General features: G+C 50.1%; 1 protein-coding gene across 1 annotated transcript in view; it reads right to left on the reverse strand.

Moving 5' to 3' along the window:
• LIMD1 (LIM domain containing 1) overlaps window positions 1-14,953 on the reverse strand; it is a 75,459-nt gene that overhangs the window by 39,233 nt on the left and 21,273 nt on the right. The gene's annotated exons all lie outside the window — the stretch shown is intronic.

Here is a 14,953-nt window from a genome sequence, read left to right on the forward strand (position 1 = left end):
TTCCCAACCCAGGATCGAACCCAGGTCTCCTGCATTGCAGGCAGATTCTTTACAAGCTGAGCCACAAGGGAAGCCCAAGAATACTGGAGTGGGTAGCCTATCCCTTGTCCAGTGATCCTCCCAACCCAGGAATCGAACCGGGGTCTCCTGCATTGCAGGTGGATTCTTTACCAACTGAGCTATGAGGGAAGCCCAGTATGCAGGCTGGCCAACTTCAAATTATTTCCTTTAAGTCTCAATGGGAACCACCAACGGGGACTTACTAACCTCACTTTTTACAAAGGGCGATCAGGCCCCCAAGCCCCAGGTCCATCAGACTGCATGGCCAGTGCTCCTTCCTGCCCCCACCCTGGCCGCTGGGTCTCAGCTCCTGGCCTGGGCTCTGGGCTTCCCCGCCTGCACCCCACGCCCACCCTCTGCTCCCTTTATGTGGTCCCTTATGTGGACCAATCCACATAAAGGGGGGTGTTGGGGTCTCCCTCCCAAAGAACTCCCTCATTATAGTCAAATGAAAAAAAATTACAATTATGTAAATAATGTATGAATTTTTAAAAAAGATTCAGGAAAGAAATACACCAAAACTATAAAATTATGACTGATTTCACTGCTTTGCATTTTCTGTATTAGAAAAAAAAATCTTACATTGCTTTACAGCCGAAAAAAGTCTAGTCTCAAAAAGTATTTTGTATCTGGTTTTTGTTCTTGGCCACACTGAACAGCTTGTGGGATCTTAGTTCCTTGACCAGGGATTGAACCCAGGCCACAGCACTAAAAGTACCAAGTCCTAACCACTGGACTGCCAGGGAATTCCCCTGGATGTGTTTAAGTGTATTGTATAGTGTTAAAATTTTTGAGAAACTGATTATATACTTATATACAATTTATATATAAATACAAATAAACATATGTAGTTTTTCCAAAATTTAAAATATATATAAAAAGGTCCTCTAGGCTTCCCTTGTGGCTCAGTGGTAAAGAATTGGCCTGCCAATATAGGAGACATGGGTTCGATCTGTGGTCCAAGGAGATCCCACATGCTAGGGGCACCGAAGCGAGTGAGTCACAACTATTGAGGCTGTGCTGTAGAGCCCGAGAGCCACAACTCACGAAGCCTGCGTGCCCTAGAGCCTGTGCCCCTCACCAAGAGACGCTACCGCAACTAGAAGCCCACAGACTGCAACTAGAGAAAGACTGTTGGCGACGAAGACCTACCATAGCCAAAAAACAACAAAAAGCTCCCCCAGCATTCAGCAGCGTAACCAGGGGCTCAGCCAGCCTTTTCTGGCTCTGTCCAATCTGTTAGGCTGTTCTCAGGCTGCAAATTCACAGCCAAAAGTCCTGTGTTTCACTACAGGGCCAAAAGTCCTGTGTTTCAAAGTTCTTATCATTCCAAGCTGATAAACTACATCACCTTCAAAGGAAGTCCAAGCTGACACAGGCTTCATGAAATGAAGCGCACCCGCTCCAACCCCACCAAGTCCACAGAGAACGCATAAGTCCAGGACCCGCACACTGCTTCACCAACACTCCTTTAGGAAGCAGGTGCGGCCGTCAGTAAGAACGGTCCTGTGTCAGCTGAGAAAACCGGCTCCCGAGAGAATTCGCTGTGCACAGCTTTAGGGATCACAAGTGGTGGTTATTTGTCGTTCTTCTGTTTCAACGTTTTATTACGAAAACTTTCAAGCGTGAAAAGAAAAATGGAAAAGAGTCCCATGTGCCCATGACCCCAGTTCTACAATCATTGGTACTTTGCTGCCCTCCCCTCAGTCAACCCTGCTGTCCAATTCGTGATGCATTTCGCAGTAAGATGCAGAAAGCAGTCCACTTCATCCCAAACACTTCAGTCTGAATATCATTAATAAGAGTTCATTATTTGCGTACAGTTATCTTTTCCAAGATAAAATTCAAACAGTGAAATGCACAAACTGTAAGTCTATCACCCGATGAGTTTTGACAAGTAACCTATGTAATATAACCTCCAAGTAAGACACAGAACATTTCCAACACCCCAGCAAGTTCCCAAAGGTGCTTCCCTTCCATCTTCTCTTACTGGCTATGAAATTGCCTGTGTATGTGTATGCGTGTGTGTGTGTGAGTGTGCGTGTAAACACACATGCAGGATGAAACTATTGGACAGCTGGTATTTCTTTACCTCGGCAACAGCATGATAAAATTGAAAACTCCAAGGAACTCAGAGGCATCATCGTGTATTTTTGTCTGATTACTTCATATACAACGTAGGCTGCTCAAGTAAGTCAAGAACTACATCTATTCTGGAACTTCCTTGGTGGCCCGGGGCTGAGACTCCACAGTCCCAGTGCAAGGGGCCCGGGTTCAACCCTTGGTCAGGGAACTAGATCCCACATGCTGCGACTAGATAGCCCACATGCGCAGTCAAGACCCCACACAGCCAAGTAAATATCCATCCTGGGCAAACTGCATTCCTTTGCTGGCACAGTCAGCGCTGCCTCCAACGAGCAAGGGGAGAGTGACGAGGGCAGGACTCTGCCGGCACCACTCCTCTGGGGCTGCTAGAGCAGGCTCATCCGTCTAGAGACCAGCAGTGCTGGCGGCTGCCGCTGGGGGCCGGGGCACCGGCCACTGAAGCAGCTGGGCCAGGAGTGTGTGCGGACATGGAAACAATGGGGCGGCTGTGCCCGGCACTGGACACACCTACTGTGCCGTGGCAGGTTCCTGGCTCCCTGGGCACTGGCCCGTCTAACCTAGTGAACCGGGGGCACCTTCAAGATGGGGGCCACGTCGACTGTGAGCTGGTGCAGCCACTGGAAAACAATCTGGTGGTTCTTTAAAAAAACTAAAAATAGAATTACCATATGATCCAACAATCCCACTCCTGGGCACGTATCCAGAAAAGACAAAAACGCTAATTTGAAAAGATACATACACTCCAATGTTCAATTTACAATAGCCAGGACGTGTGTGTGTGTGTGTGTGTGTGTGTGTGTGTGTACATATGCATGCATGCATGCTCAGTCGCTTCAGTCGTGTCCAACTCTTTGCGACCCCATGAATCACAGCACACCAGGCCTCCCTGTCCATCACCAACTCCCGGAGTTCACCCAAACTCATGTCCATCAAGTCGGTGATGCCATCCAGCCATCTCATCCTCTGCCATCTCCTTCTCCTCCTGCCTCTAATCCCTCCCAGCATCAGAGTCTTTTCCAATGAGTTAACTCTTCACATGAGGTGGCCAAAGTATTGGAGTTTCAGCTTCAGCATCAGTCCTCCCAAAGAACACTCAGGACTGATCTCCTTTAGGATGGACTGGTTGGATCTCCTTGCAGTCCAAGGGACTCTCAAGAGTCTTCTCCAACACCACAGTTCAAAAGCATCAATTCTTTGGCACTCAGCTTTCCTCACAGTCCAACTTTCACAACCATATATGACCACTGGAAAAACCATAGCCTTGACTAGATGGACCTTTGTTGGCAAAGTAATGTCTCTGCTTTTGAATATGCTATCTAGGTTGGTCATAACTTTCCTTCCAAGGAATATTACTCAGCCATAAAAAGAATGAAATAATGCCACTGGCAACAACATGGAAGGACCTAGAGATTACCAAATTAAGTGAAGCAAGTCAAAGACAAATTTTATATGATATCACTTATATGTGGAATCTACAAAGTAATACAAATGAACTTGTTTACAAAAAAGAAATAGATTCACAGAGATAGAAAACAAACTTATGATTACCAAAGGGGAAAGAGGGCAGAGGGATGAATTCGGAGTATGAGATTAACAGGCACACACTACCGTATATAAAATAGGTAACAAGGATTTACCACACAGCCCAGGGAACTGCATTCAGTATCTTATAACAACCTATAATGGAAAACAATCTGAAAAAGAATATATACAGTGGCTCAGCTAGTAGAGAATCTGCCTGCAATTAGGGAGACCTGGGTTCAATCCCTGGGTTGGGAAGATCCCCTGGAGAAGGGAAAGGCTACCCACTCCAGTACTCTGGCCTGGAGAATTCCATGGACTGTATATAGTCTCTGGCATCACAAAGAGTCAGACACGACTGAGCGACTTTCACTATATTATACATACATATAAAATCCAAACTGCTTTGCTGCACATCTGAAACTAACACAATGTTATAAATGAACGATACTTCAGTAAAAAATAAAAAAAAATGTTTAAAAAGTAAAACAAAACCTCCAACAACAAAAAAAGATGGGGCCATGTCTTAGCTACGACCCCGGAAGTGTTCAATGAAGAACCGCTGAGTTGAATCCATTTCTGTGCAGCTCCACACACAGCCCATGCCGCCTCCCCTCTGCCCTGGCGCTCACCCGTTGTACCTGGGGTACCCACATCCCAAGCGCCTTTTACAGAGATTCAGAGTCTTACCATCTCTGAACACCTGCAGTCCCTCACAGGGTGCACTTGTGCCCTCAACAAACATACATACAAATAGAAATGGACGGCATGGACCTCTGCTGACCACTTCCAGGGCCGCTGTATAAACACAGTGATGGGCCGAGAACTTTCTCTTGAATGGCGATTATTGGACCATGGTGAGGTATCAATAATACCATTTGGTGATTCTGGGGTAGATTTTCAGATCATCCGTCCCAAGTGCCCTGGAAGTAGACTCTAAATCTTCACAAAGAGCAACAAAGGCTGGTTTGTCCGGGAGCAACCAAAGCCGGCTCAAAGCAGCCCAGAAGGAACGTCAGAGCAACGTGAGTGTGGTTCTGCTCACGGACACAGAACCTCCCCATGCTCCACATCCCTTCTTCCCTCTTCATCACCGTGGCCCCTGTGCTTAAGCCCCACAGAGATGCCGGCTGCAAAGCGCAGAGGAGCACTGAGGCTCAACAGCCTGGTCAGACTTCCACCCGGCCGCGTGGTGAGCGCAGGGCCCTTGAAGACAGCTCACCCATGAGGAGAGGCGGGATACACCTCCTGAGTCAGGGGGATGGAGCTGACTCAGGATGCCGAGAACTCAGCTGGTCCGGGCTTGGGGGATAAAATCAGACCACCTCTCGCTCCTGCTCATAAAGTGAGTGGCCGGATGGCAGCGTCTTCCAGTGGACACTGACAACTGCCCAGGCCCCCTGGGCTTCCTGCTGTGTTATCTCTCCACATCAGGCCTTCCTCTGCTTCTGCAGCCAGTGGGGGGACACTCTCTCTGGCTTCCTCTTGGTCCGCAGGCTGGGACCTACTGACTTCAGCCTCCCCCTCACTCTCTCTCGTTCCTTGGGGCTGCCGACATCCTTTCTCACCACTCGGAGCACCGCACACAGATACAAAGCAAGGAAGGAAGCCACTTGTGTTCTAAACACTCAGTCACGGACGGAGGAGGTCCCCCGAGAAGCCAAGGAGGTAGGAAAATGTTTCATCCCTGTGGCTTGCGGTGAATGGATAGCAAAGCACTTCGTGGGCAGGAAATAGACTCAGTCTTCCTTTGGCATGGGGAAAAAAAATACTGAAGTAAATTTCATATTCTAGGAAATAATGTTCCTACCAGACCCCAGGCTGGGCTTGTTCATTCAGTGAATGTAGGGTATGCGCCCCTTTCTCAAACCCAAGTTCCATAAAAGTGCTGTGATGAAGGTCACGCTGCTGGCAGGTTTGAAAGATGGAATCTGAGCCCAAGTTCTAACTCAAAGGTCCCGTTATCTCCATCTGGTTGGCAGTCACGCGGCTATTCCTGCCACACACGTGGAGTCCCCCTCCCCAAAGGGGGCTCCTTCATCACCGCCTCCCCCCACCAACTGCCCAACACACAACCTGTTCAGGGATTCAGACTCAAGGGAAGCTCCGCCCCAGATCTCCCACTGGCCATCCGGGCCACCTCCCATTCTGGCCCATCCTATACACCCAAGGCCATCCTCCTGCCCAGAGCCTCCATCCCAAGGCCCCCTGCCCCCACCCCGCCCCAGTGCAGAGCCCCTCTGTTCCTCCTGCCCTTCCACCAGGGACACTGCAACTGAAGGATTTACCCACCAGTGCTTCTGCACCATTCATTCGGAGCCAGGCTCTACGTAGACGCTGGCAGCAGGATGTGAGCAAACTGACTCTGGCCCTGCCCTCGGGGGATGGTCATCCAGGGAGCCGGGAAACCAGAATCTGCCCGTGCTGATGGGTGAGCTAACCCACGTCACCCCGAGTCTTGTGCTGTGAGCTCACTAAGGGGCCAGCGCTGAGCAGAGGCTCGCGTGTGTGAAATAACAGTACATACAGCACGATTTCTGCCCCCAGCTCCCCAGTTTGATGCCAGTTCCAGACATGGAGCCCCTGAATCTCTCAGAACGTCCTGGGCAAAATGAGCATCCTTGGTTCTACTGAGGAGGTTCTGGGTGGGCTCCTGGTTGGGTGCTGGTCACCAGAAAGACCAAGCCAGGCTTCCAAGTTTGGAATTTTCAACTCTACCCCTCCATCTTCCAGGGAGGGGAGAGGAGCTGGAAAATGAGTTAATCAATCATGACTATGTGACGAAGCCTCCTCAACTGGCAGGGTTCAGAGTGCTTTGAGGTTGGGGAATACATATACCTGCCAGGAGAGCAACATACCCTGACTCCCTGGGGCAGAAGCCCCTCGACTCGGGGCCTTTCCCTATGCATCTCTTCATCCAACTGTTCGACTATATTTCTTATCATACCCCTTATAATAAACTGGCAAATGTGTTTCCCTGAGTTCTGTGAGTCATTAAAGCAAATTATCAAACCCAAGGAGTGGGGTGGGGGGGTGGGAGCCCTGATTTGCAGCTGGCCTGTGGGAAGCACAGGTGACAGAGTGGGAGGGGATGTCTTGTTAGGGCTGCGTCCTCACCCAGTGAGGGCTGTGCCTGCCCCGACCAGCGTCAGACTGAACTGAACTGTAGGACGCCTGGCTGGTGCTGCAGAATTGGTTGATGCGGGAAAAACCGTATATCTGGTGTCCGAAGCGTGAGCACTAGGAGTATAGAGGCAAAACAGAAGTGAGTTTTTGTTTTTTCCCCTAAACAAGGCTCAATGAGGGGTTGAGTCACTGATCCACTGGTGGTGCAGTGGTCAAGAATCCTCCCAGCAAGGCAGGAGACATGGGTTCAGTCCCTGATCCGGGAAGGTCCCATAGGACTAAGCCCATGCCCAACAACTACTGAGCCTGTGTCCTAGAGCGAGCCCGTGCTCCTCAACAAGGGAAGCCACCGCAGTGAGAAGCCCCAGCGCCACAACTGGAGAGAGTCCCCGCACACCAGAACTGGAGAAAAGCCCCCCCAGCGATGGAGACTTCTCTTTGCAGTGGCCCCTCCTGTTGCAGAGCCCAGGCTCTAGGCACACGGGCTTCTGGAGTTGCAGGAAGCGGGCGTCAGTATTTGCCATGTGCAGGCTCTAGGGCTGCACCACGCAGGCTCAGTAGGTATGGCGCACAGGCTTAGTTGCCCTGTGGCATATGGGATCTTCCCAGACCAGGCATCGAACCTGTGTCCCCTGCATTGCCAGGCGGACTCTCATCTGCTATACCCCCAGGGAAGTCCTCGCAGCTTTATTTTAACTCAAGGAGTCTCCCAGGCTTGCCCCATTTGCTTCCCGTCCCTCAAGGATTGTTGTCCATCCTTGCCTGATATCCAGTATCTTGAAAATCTTTGGTTTATAGACTGATTCAAGCTGGTCTAACTCTCGTGGTGTACAATAGCAGCTTTCAAACGGCTTAGAGGGGGAGAAACTTTTCTCAAAAAAAGTATCAGTGGAGCCACAAGTATACATAACAGACAAGAGGGAAACCACGATGGTTGAGGTGGGACAGAGCCTCCGGGAACATCTCGGGCCCCTGAGACAGTTCCAGGAAGATTATGTGAGAAGCAGTCACACAGCATAACTGACCAAATGCAGACACCACCCAGCCTAGCCTGGGCAGCGTTCCACGCGAAGTAAGTGATCTTGAATTGACGTTAAATGATCTCCTGCACACCCAAAACCAAAAACAAATTGGGTTTAGGGCCATGGCACGTTCCCCCGTGGCTTGCAAAAGCAGGATTTACAAACCAGGAGGCCGGCAAAGCAGCCTGAGGTTTGCGCTCCAGCAGAATTCCTGCTTCCTTCCTGCAGACAGCCGGACAGCTGGGCTGAGGACCCTGCAGCCTTCCTTCCACTGACACACAGCCAACCTGGGTGACGACCGAGTCGGCACCTTTTGCTGTTAGCACGAGGTCTGAAATAAAAAGACGCCGTCGGGCCAGCTGATGGGACTGGCACCCATTCCCTCCGGCTCACACCTGGCCTTGTCCAGGTGACTGCTCCTCTCCCAGTGAGGACTGGGAGGCGGGGGCATCCTTTTTAGCTCTGCCCAGATGCAGTGAGTCACATGACATCACAAAGCCACGGACCACATATTGCACTGAAGAGGGGTTGAGGCCAGGTGCAGGGCACGCAGTACGGTTAGGGGTGGTTGGGGGAGCAGATTTGAATGAATTAGTCTGCACACAAGTTGAGCAAGGCTTTTTCTCAGCAGAAGGTTGCAGCCTATGGACCTGGAGGTCAATGGGTTCTGGAAGAGGTGCCAAGCATTTGGGGCAGAACCAGACCAATGGCCCCAGCAACAGACTTCTACCAGTCACCATATAAGCTCACGGAAAAATCCCCCAAGGCAATGGGAGCCGGGCTCCTGCCTCCCAGGCAGACGGCTGCTTCTTAGGTCTGGCTGCAGGTATCAGAGTGGACGGCCACCCCTCCACCTCCAGAGACTCAGGTTCCAGTCTGGGGACAGGACCACAAGGCCTCAGCTGACTCTAAGGTGTGGCCAAGGCAGAGAAGCCCCGATGCGGAGGACACACCCAACCCCACACTCCCTGGCCTCTGGGCCTCCCCTGCCTGCCCTCTCTCCCACACACCCTAATTCTCACCAGGCCGCAAAGGAAGTATTTAAGGCCATTCGGGGTTATGGGGTCATTGTACTCTCGAAGCCACTCGAACCAATGATGGCTTCACCTCACTGCAGCGGGAAAGGGAGTGTCTCGCAGTTTCCCAACCACTACCCTAAGCTCGGGCTCCTTTCGCCAGAGTCCCAGCAGGCGTGCCTCTGCCCCGGGGCACACCCATCCCCTGGCCTGAATTGTTCCCTGCCCTCCACTATCTGGAGGAAAAAAAGTTCAGCGTATCCCTGAGAGAACCCTGCACCCGACTCCCCCAGAGCCCCCAGGGCACCCTGAGCCGTGGCATCTGGGCTTGCCCACTGACATCCTCCCCGTTCCAGAGCCTGGGTATCTTTCTCAACTCTAATCTGAAATAGAAACAGCCAGTCAGCGTAGGAAAAGGTGTTCCACCTTGTTGCTGCTGTTCAGTTGCTAAGTCGTGTCCGACTCTTTGTGACCCCATGGCCTGCAGCACACCAAGCCTCCCTGTCCCTCAGTATCTCCTGGAGTTTGCCAAGTTCATGTTCATCGAGTCGGTGATACCATCCACCCTGTCAGGAGCCAAATGCAAAAGTGGATGCCACTCCTCACTGTCTCGGGGGCAGAGATGAAAATCAATGGTAAAAACAATAATAAGAGTGTCACGGAGGGTGCAGAGAAAAGGGGAGGGTGCAGAGAAAAGGGCATCCTCGCTCACCGTTACTGGAAGCATAAACGTGGAGGGCCTTTCTGGAGGGCCGTGGGGCACCACGTATTAAGTACAAGCCTGAATAACCTCAAGCCACCGGACCAAGAATTTAACAAGGTTAAAAAAAAAAAAAAAAGATGCTGCCCAAAATGGATATGCAGAGACAGTAAGTAGATGACTTGGGGACACGGGGTCAGGGAGAATCTGCTAAGGAGCGGGTTTTCTTTTGGGGAGGGATGAAGGTGTTCTAAATTAGATATGGTGATGGTTGTACAACCAGGTGAATATACTAAAGGCTGCTGAATTGTACACAATCAAAGGATCAGATTTATGGCATGTGAATTATATCTCAGTAAAGAAATATCAATAACCTCAGATATGCAGATGACACCACCCTTATGGCAGAAAGCGAAGAGGAACTCAAAAGCCTCTTGATTAAAGTGAAAGAGGAGAGTGAAAAAGTAAGCTTAAAGCTCAACATTCAGAAAACGAAGATCATGGCATCTGGTCCCATCACTTCATGGGAAATAGATGGGAAAACAGTGGAAACAGTGTCAGACTTTATTTTTTTGAGCTCCAAAATCACTGCCGATGGTGATTGCAGCCATGAAATTAAAAGACGCCTACTCCTTGGAAAGAAAGTTATGACTAACCTAGGTAGCATATTGTAAAGCAGAGACATTACTTTGCCAACAAAGGTCCAGCTAGTCAAGGCTATGGTTTTTCCAGTGGTCATGTATGGATGTGAGAGTTGGACTGTGAAGAAAGCTGAGTGCTGAAGAACTGATGCTTCTGAACTGTGGTGTTGGAGAAGACTCTTGAGAGTCCCTTGGACTGCAAGGAGATCCAACCAGTCCATTCTGAAGGAGATCAGCCCTGGGATTTCTTTGGAAGGAATGATGCTAAAGCTGAAACTCCAGTACTTTGGCCACCTCATGTGAAGAGTTGACTCATTGGAAAAGACTCTGATGCTGGGAGGGATTGGAGGCAGGAGGAGAAGGGGACGACAGAGGATGAGATGACTGGATGGCATCACTGACTTGATGGACATGAGTCTCAGTGAACTCTGGGAGTTGGTGATGGACAGGGAGGCCTGGCGTGCTGTGATTCATGGGGTCGCAAAGAGTCGGACATGACTGAGCGAATGAACTGAACTGAAAGCTGTCATAAAAAAACAAAAATAGTCATCAAACTATTATTAAAATAGTGGATGGTTGATTCAATCATATGGATGATTGAAAACAATTTAAGTACCTAAATGAAGAGGGAAAGTTAAATACTGCTGCTGCTGCTGCTAAGTCGCTTCAGTCGTGTCCGACTCTGTGCGACCCCATAGACGACAGCCCACCAGGCTCCCTCGTCCCTGGGATTCTCCAGGCAAGAACACTGGAGTGGGTTGCCATTTCCTTCTCCAATGCATGAAAGCAAAAAGTGAAAGTGAAGCCTCTCAGTCGTGTTTGACTCTTTGCGACCCCACGGACTGCAGCCTACCAGGCTCCTCCGTCCATGGGATTTTCCAGGCAAGAGTACACAACTTTAAAAAATCATATTCTACAGCACTGCCATCCAACAGAACTTCTTGTGTGATAAGAAACTGTTGTGTTCTACATTGTCCGTGATAACAGGACATGCGATCGTGGAGCCCTTGAAACGCAGCCAGTACACCTAAGTACGGGCTTCCCGGATGGCGCTAGTGGGTAAAGAATCCGCCTGTCACTGCAGAGACGTGGGTTCGGTCCCTGGGTCGGGAAGATCCCCTTGAGTAGGAAATTGCACCCTATTCCAGTACCCTTGCCTGGGAAATCCCATGGACACAGGAGCCTGGTGGGCTACTGTCTGTGGCGTTGCAGAAGAGTCGGATACCACTCAGCGACAAAACAGCAGCAACAACTGGGTGATGATCCATTTCTATTATTTGTTTTGAAGACAGATTCTCAAGGTAGCTCACTTTTAACATCATTCTTCCTTGTGAGAAGGCTCAAAATTGTGCCTGTTTCCCAGGACCTTTGCACAAACATAAATTACTAGAACAAACGTCAGCCTCCAGCAGAACCCACTTCAAAGGCCGAATGGTACAGCATTTACATCACTGCTCCCTTCCCTGTCAGATTATTCCACACAACCCTCTCCTGAGGTGGTTCGATGTCCCACCAGCATCTCAGCATCCCCAGCCTGCCCCCATCCGCTCTTCTCCTGGATTATTTTCTTGCCTTTGGCCTCCGAATCCTTTGATTTCTCACATGAGGCTCAGTTATGCTTTCATCTCCTTCACGTCTCAGCTCAAACGAGGGTTATCAGATAAACTACTGGGTGGCCAGTTAAGTGTGAATTTTAAATAAACAGCAAGTAATTTGTTAGTGTAAGCGTATCACATGCAAATTGGATTTTTAGGTAAGTGAATAACTGTGTAGTATAAGCAGGCCGGGCTTCTCAAGTGGCAGTAGTGGTAAAGAACCTGCCAATGCAGAAGAGACGGGGGTTCGATCCCTGGGTCAGGAAGATCCCCTGCAAGAGGGCATGGTAACCCACTTCAGGATTCTTGCCTGGAGAATCCCATGAAGAGAGGAACCTGGTGGGCTACAGTCCATGGGGTCGCAGAGTCGGACATGACTCAAGTGACTTAGCACCCACACACTTAAGTATAACATGCATGAAGAAAACCCCACAGAGCGTTAAGTTTACAGCTTGATTTTTCACAAAAGAAGTACTCCTGTGTAAACACCACTCAGATCAGGAAGTGGAGAGCTCCAGAATCAGGGTCCACTGCTGCTGAGCCTGAGGATGGCCTGGCATCCCTCTCCACCCCCCTACCCCATAGTGGGTCTGGAAAGCATGAGTTTGGGCATAAACCCCGGGTTCAAATCTCACCTTGGACACAGGTATGATTTCCTCATATGCCAAATGAATTTTAATACCATACACATTTCATGGGGTAACTCTGAGGATCACCTGAGACCATGTAAGTGCCTGAAATTGCTCCCCGCACATGGGAGGGGCCCAGGAAAAGTTCATTTCCTTCCCTCCCTGTCCAGGAAGGTGTTTTTCCTTCCTAGTTTCCTACCAGGCCTGAGACTGAGAATGAAAACATATCAGCCACTCTCCTGACAGTCACCCACACTCCAAACACCTCACAAAACTCCTGAGTCCTTCTGGGGAGGGGGTGCAGATCTGAGCTCCCTCCATTCCCCCACTGTGTTCTGACCGCACTGGGGGGGCAACTGCTTCTGCCCAGGACATGCGGGTGCTCAATGGACATTTGCTGGTTGCATGAATAAATGAATGAATGAACGGATCAAGCCATACTCCCCGCCCCTGGCTCCTCTCCTGCCCACAGGGCTCCATGCAGTTGCGGGGACCGCCGTGACACAGAGAGGCTCTGAGATGAGTGACCCCAGGTAGGCTTAGACAGGAAAGAATCTGCCAGCAATGAGGGAGAGCTGGGTTCAATCCCTGGGTTGGGAAGATCCCCTGGGAAAGGGAATGGCTATCCACTCCAGTATTCTGGTCTGCAGAATCCCATGGACAGAGGAGCCTGGTGGGCTATAGTCCATGGGATGTCAAAGAGTCAGACAAGACTGAACAACTAACACACACACAGCTGTGAGAAGTCTCATACGAAGGTCTGATGCCAAAGGTACAGCTAACCACGTGCAACCAGAAAGGAACGGGAATAAAAATCCTTTTTTCCAAGGAAGAAATCAAGTCTTGAACTTTCCTTAGAAATAACAAAGCTGGGTGACTTCCCTCATGGTCTAGTGGTTAAGACTTTGCCTTCCAACGGAGAGGGTGCTGGTTTGATCCCTGGTCAGGGAGCTAAGAGTCAGACACGACTGAGCGACTTCACTTTCATGCATTGGAGAAGGAAATGGCAACCCACTCCAGTGTTCTTGCCTGGAGAGTCCCAGGGATGGAGAAGCCTGTGGGCTGCCATCTATGGGGTTGCACAGAGTCGGACGCGACCGAAGCGACTTAGCAGCAGCAGCAGCAGGGAGCTAAAATCCCACATGCCTCATGGACAAAAAAACAAAACATAAAACAGAAACAATATTGTAACAAATTTAATAAAGTCTTTAAAAATGGTCATCATCAAAAAAAAAAAAAACTTAAAAAAAAAAAGAAATAACAAAGCTGATTTTAGAGATGGTGAAGATCCACATTCACCCAAGATGAGAAAAGGGCATGACGGAGAAGAACAACAAGACAAAGTGAAAGACACCGGTGGACCTGTGAAGCTGAGGGGACACGTTTGTCTCTGCAGTTCCCAGAGTCCTCCCCACCCCATCCTTCCTCTCCCTCCCCTGGGAAGTCAGGAGCAGAGAGCTGGGCTGGATTGAGTCCCCAGCTTCAGGACTGGCGGGAGAGAAACACCAGCAAAAGACTTGCCCTTAGAACAAAGAGGAAGTCCGGAAGCAGGCTTTGATGGGTTCAGGGCTGAGCCAGTGAGCCATCTTGGACCAGTTAATTCGTTGCTCAGTTTTCCCATCTTCAAAACGGGGAACTAGTCCTGGGCGTGCTGCAGGGCTGCGGGGAGCCTGAGAGGTGGCACGGGTGAAACCCCTGCACGTCACTCCTTCCTAAACAGTCCTGAGCAGTGTGTGGGAACGTTGGTTTCAAAACGGAGGTTTTAACATCACTTGTGGGCTCGACTGAGAGTGTAACACATTCCCATTTTTGAGAAAAGACAAAATAACTGCTTTTAAAGACTACCCCATTTAGAATCTGCAGAACGGATGAGCTACCTGTGAGGCACACAACGACATGAGTTTCCTGGGAGACCAAGAACCAAGACATCTTTCAGGGAGGGGCCTGAACAACTAAGCCAGACAGAGAGAGGAGCCAGGAATGGGGATGTCCATCATGCATGGACCGGGAGAGGGGAGGAAGTAGAGGAGAGAAGGTTGGCTGGACGATGGCTCCAATTCTGAGTGTGGAATGGGGAAGAGGAGAAGAGGGGGTCTTTTCTGAGGCCAGTAGTGACAGGACCTGGTCGTTTGAACAGGCAGTTGGGTCAGATCTAGGAAGACGGGAGCTCAAACAGAAGACTTCCTAACGATCTGAACTGGTCGACTTGAAGACTGAGCTCCCTGGACTGCTGAGTGACACACAGGAGAGAAGAGGGGTCTTCTGCTGCATGGAGCCAGTGGGGGGCGGCGGGGAGAGGCTCCAGACTCTCAAGTCTGATTCTTTAATAACTTGCATGAAGTTAGACTGGCTGCTCAGCCTGCAGAAAATCAAGCCAGCAGCTGGAATGACACAGAGTCCCCCAGAAGTTCCAGAAACCAAACAGAAGTGCCGCTTCCAACGAGCAACAGAAATGGAAAGTGCCTCTGCACTCTGGCTCTGTGGCATCCCGGGAGACCCCCCAACCTCTATGATTCTAGCCAAAGTCTAAATATCTA

This window comes from Bubalus bubalis, chromosome 21, assembly GCF_019923935.1.
Source record: "Bubalus bubalis isolate 160015118507 breed Murrah chromosome 21, NDDB_SH_1, whole genome shotgun sequence".
NCBI classification, from domain to species: domain Eukaryota; kingdom Metazoa; phylum Chordata; class Mammalia; order Artiodactyla; family Bovidae; genus Bubalus; species Bubalus bubalis.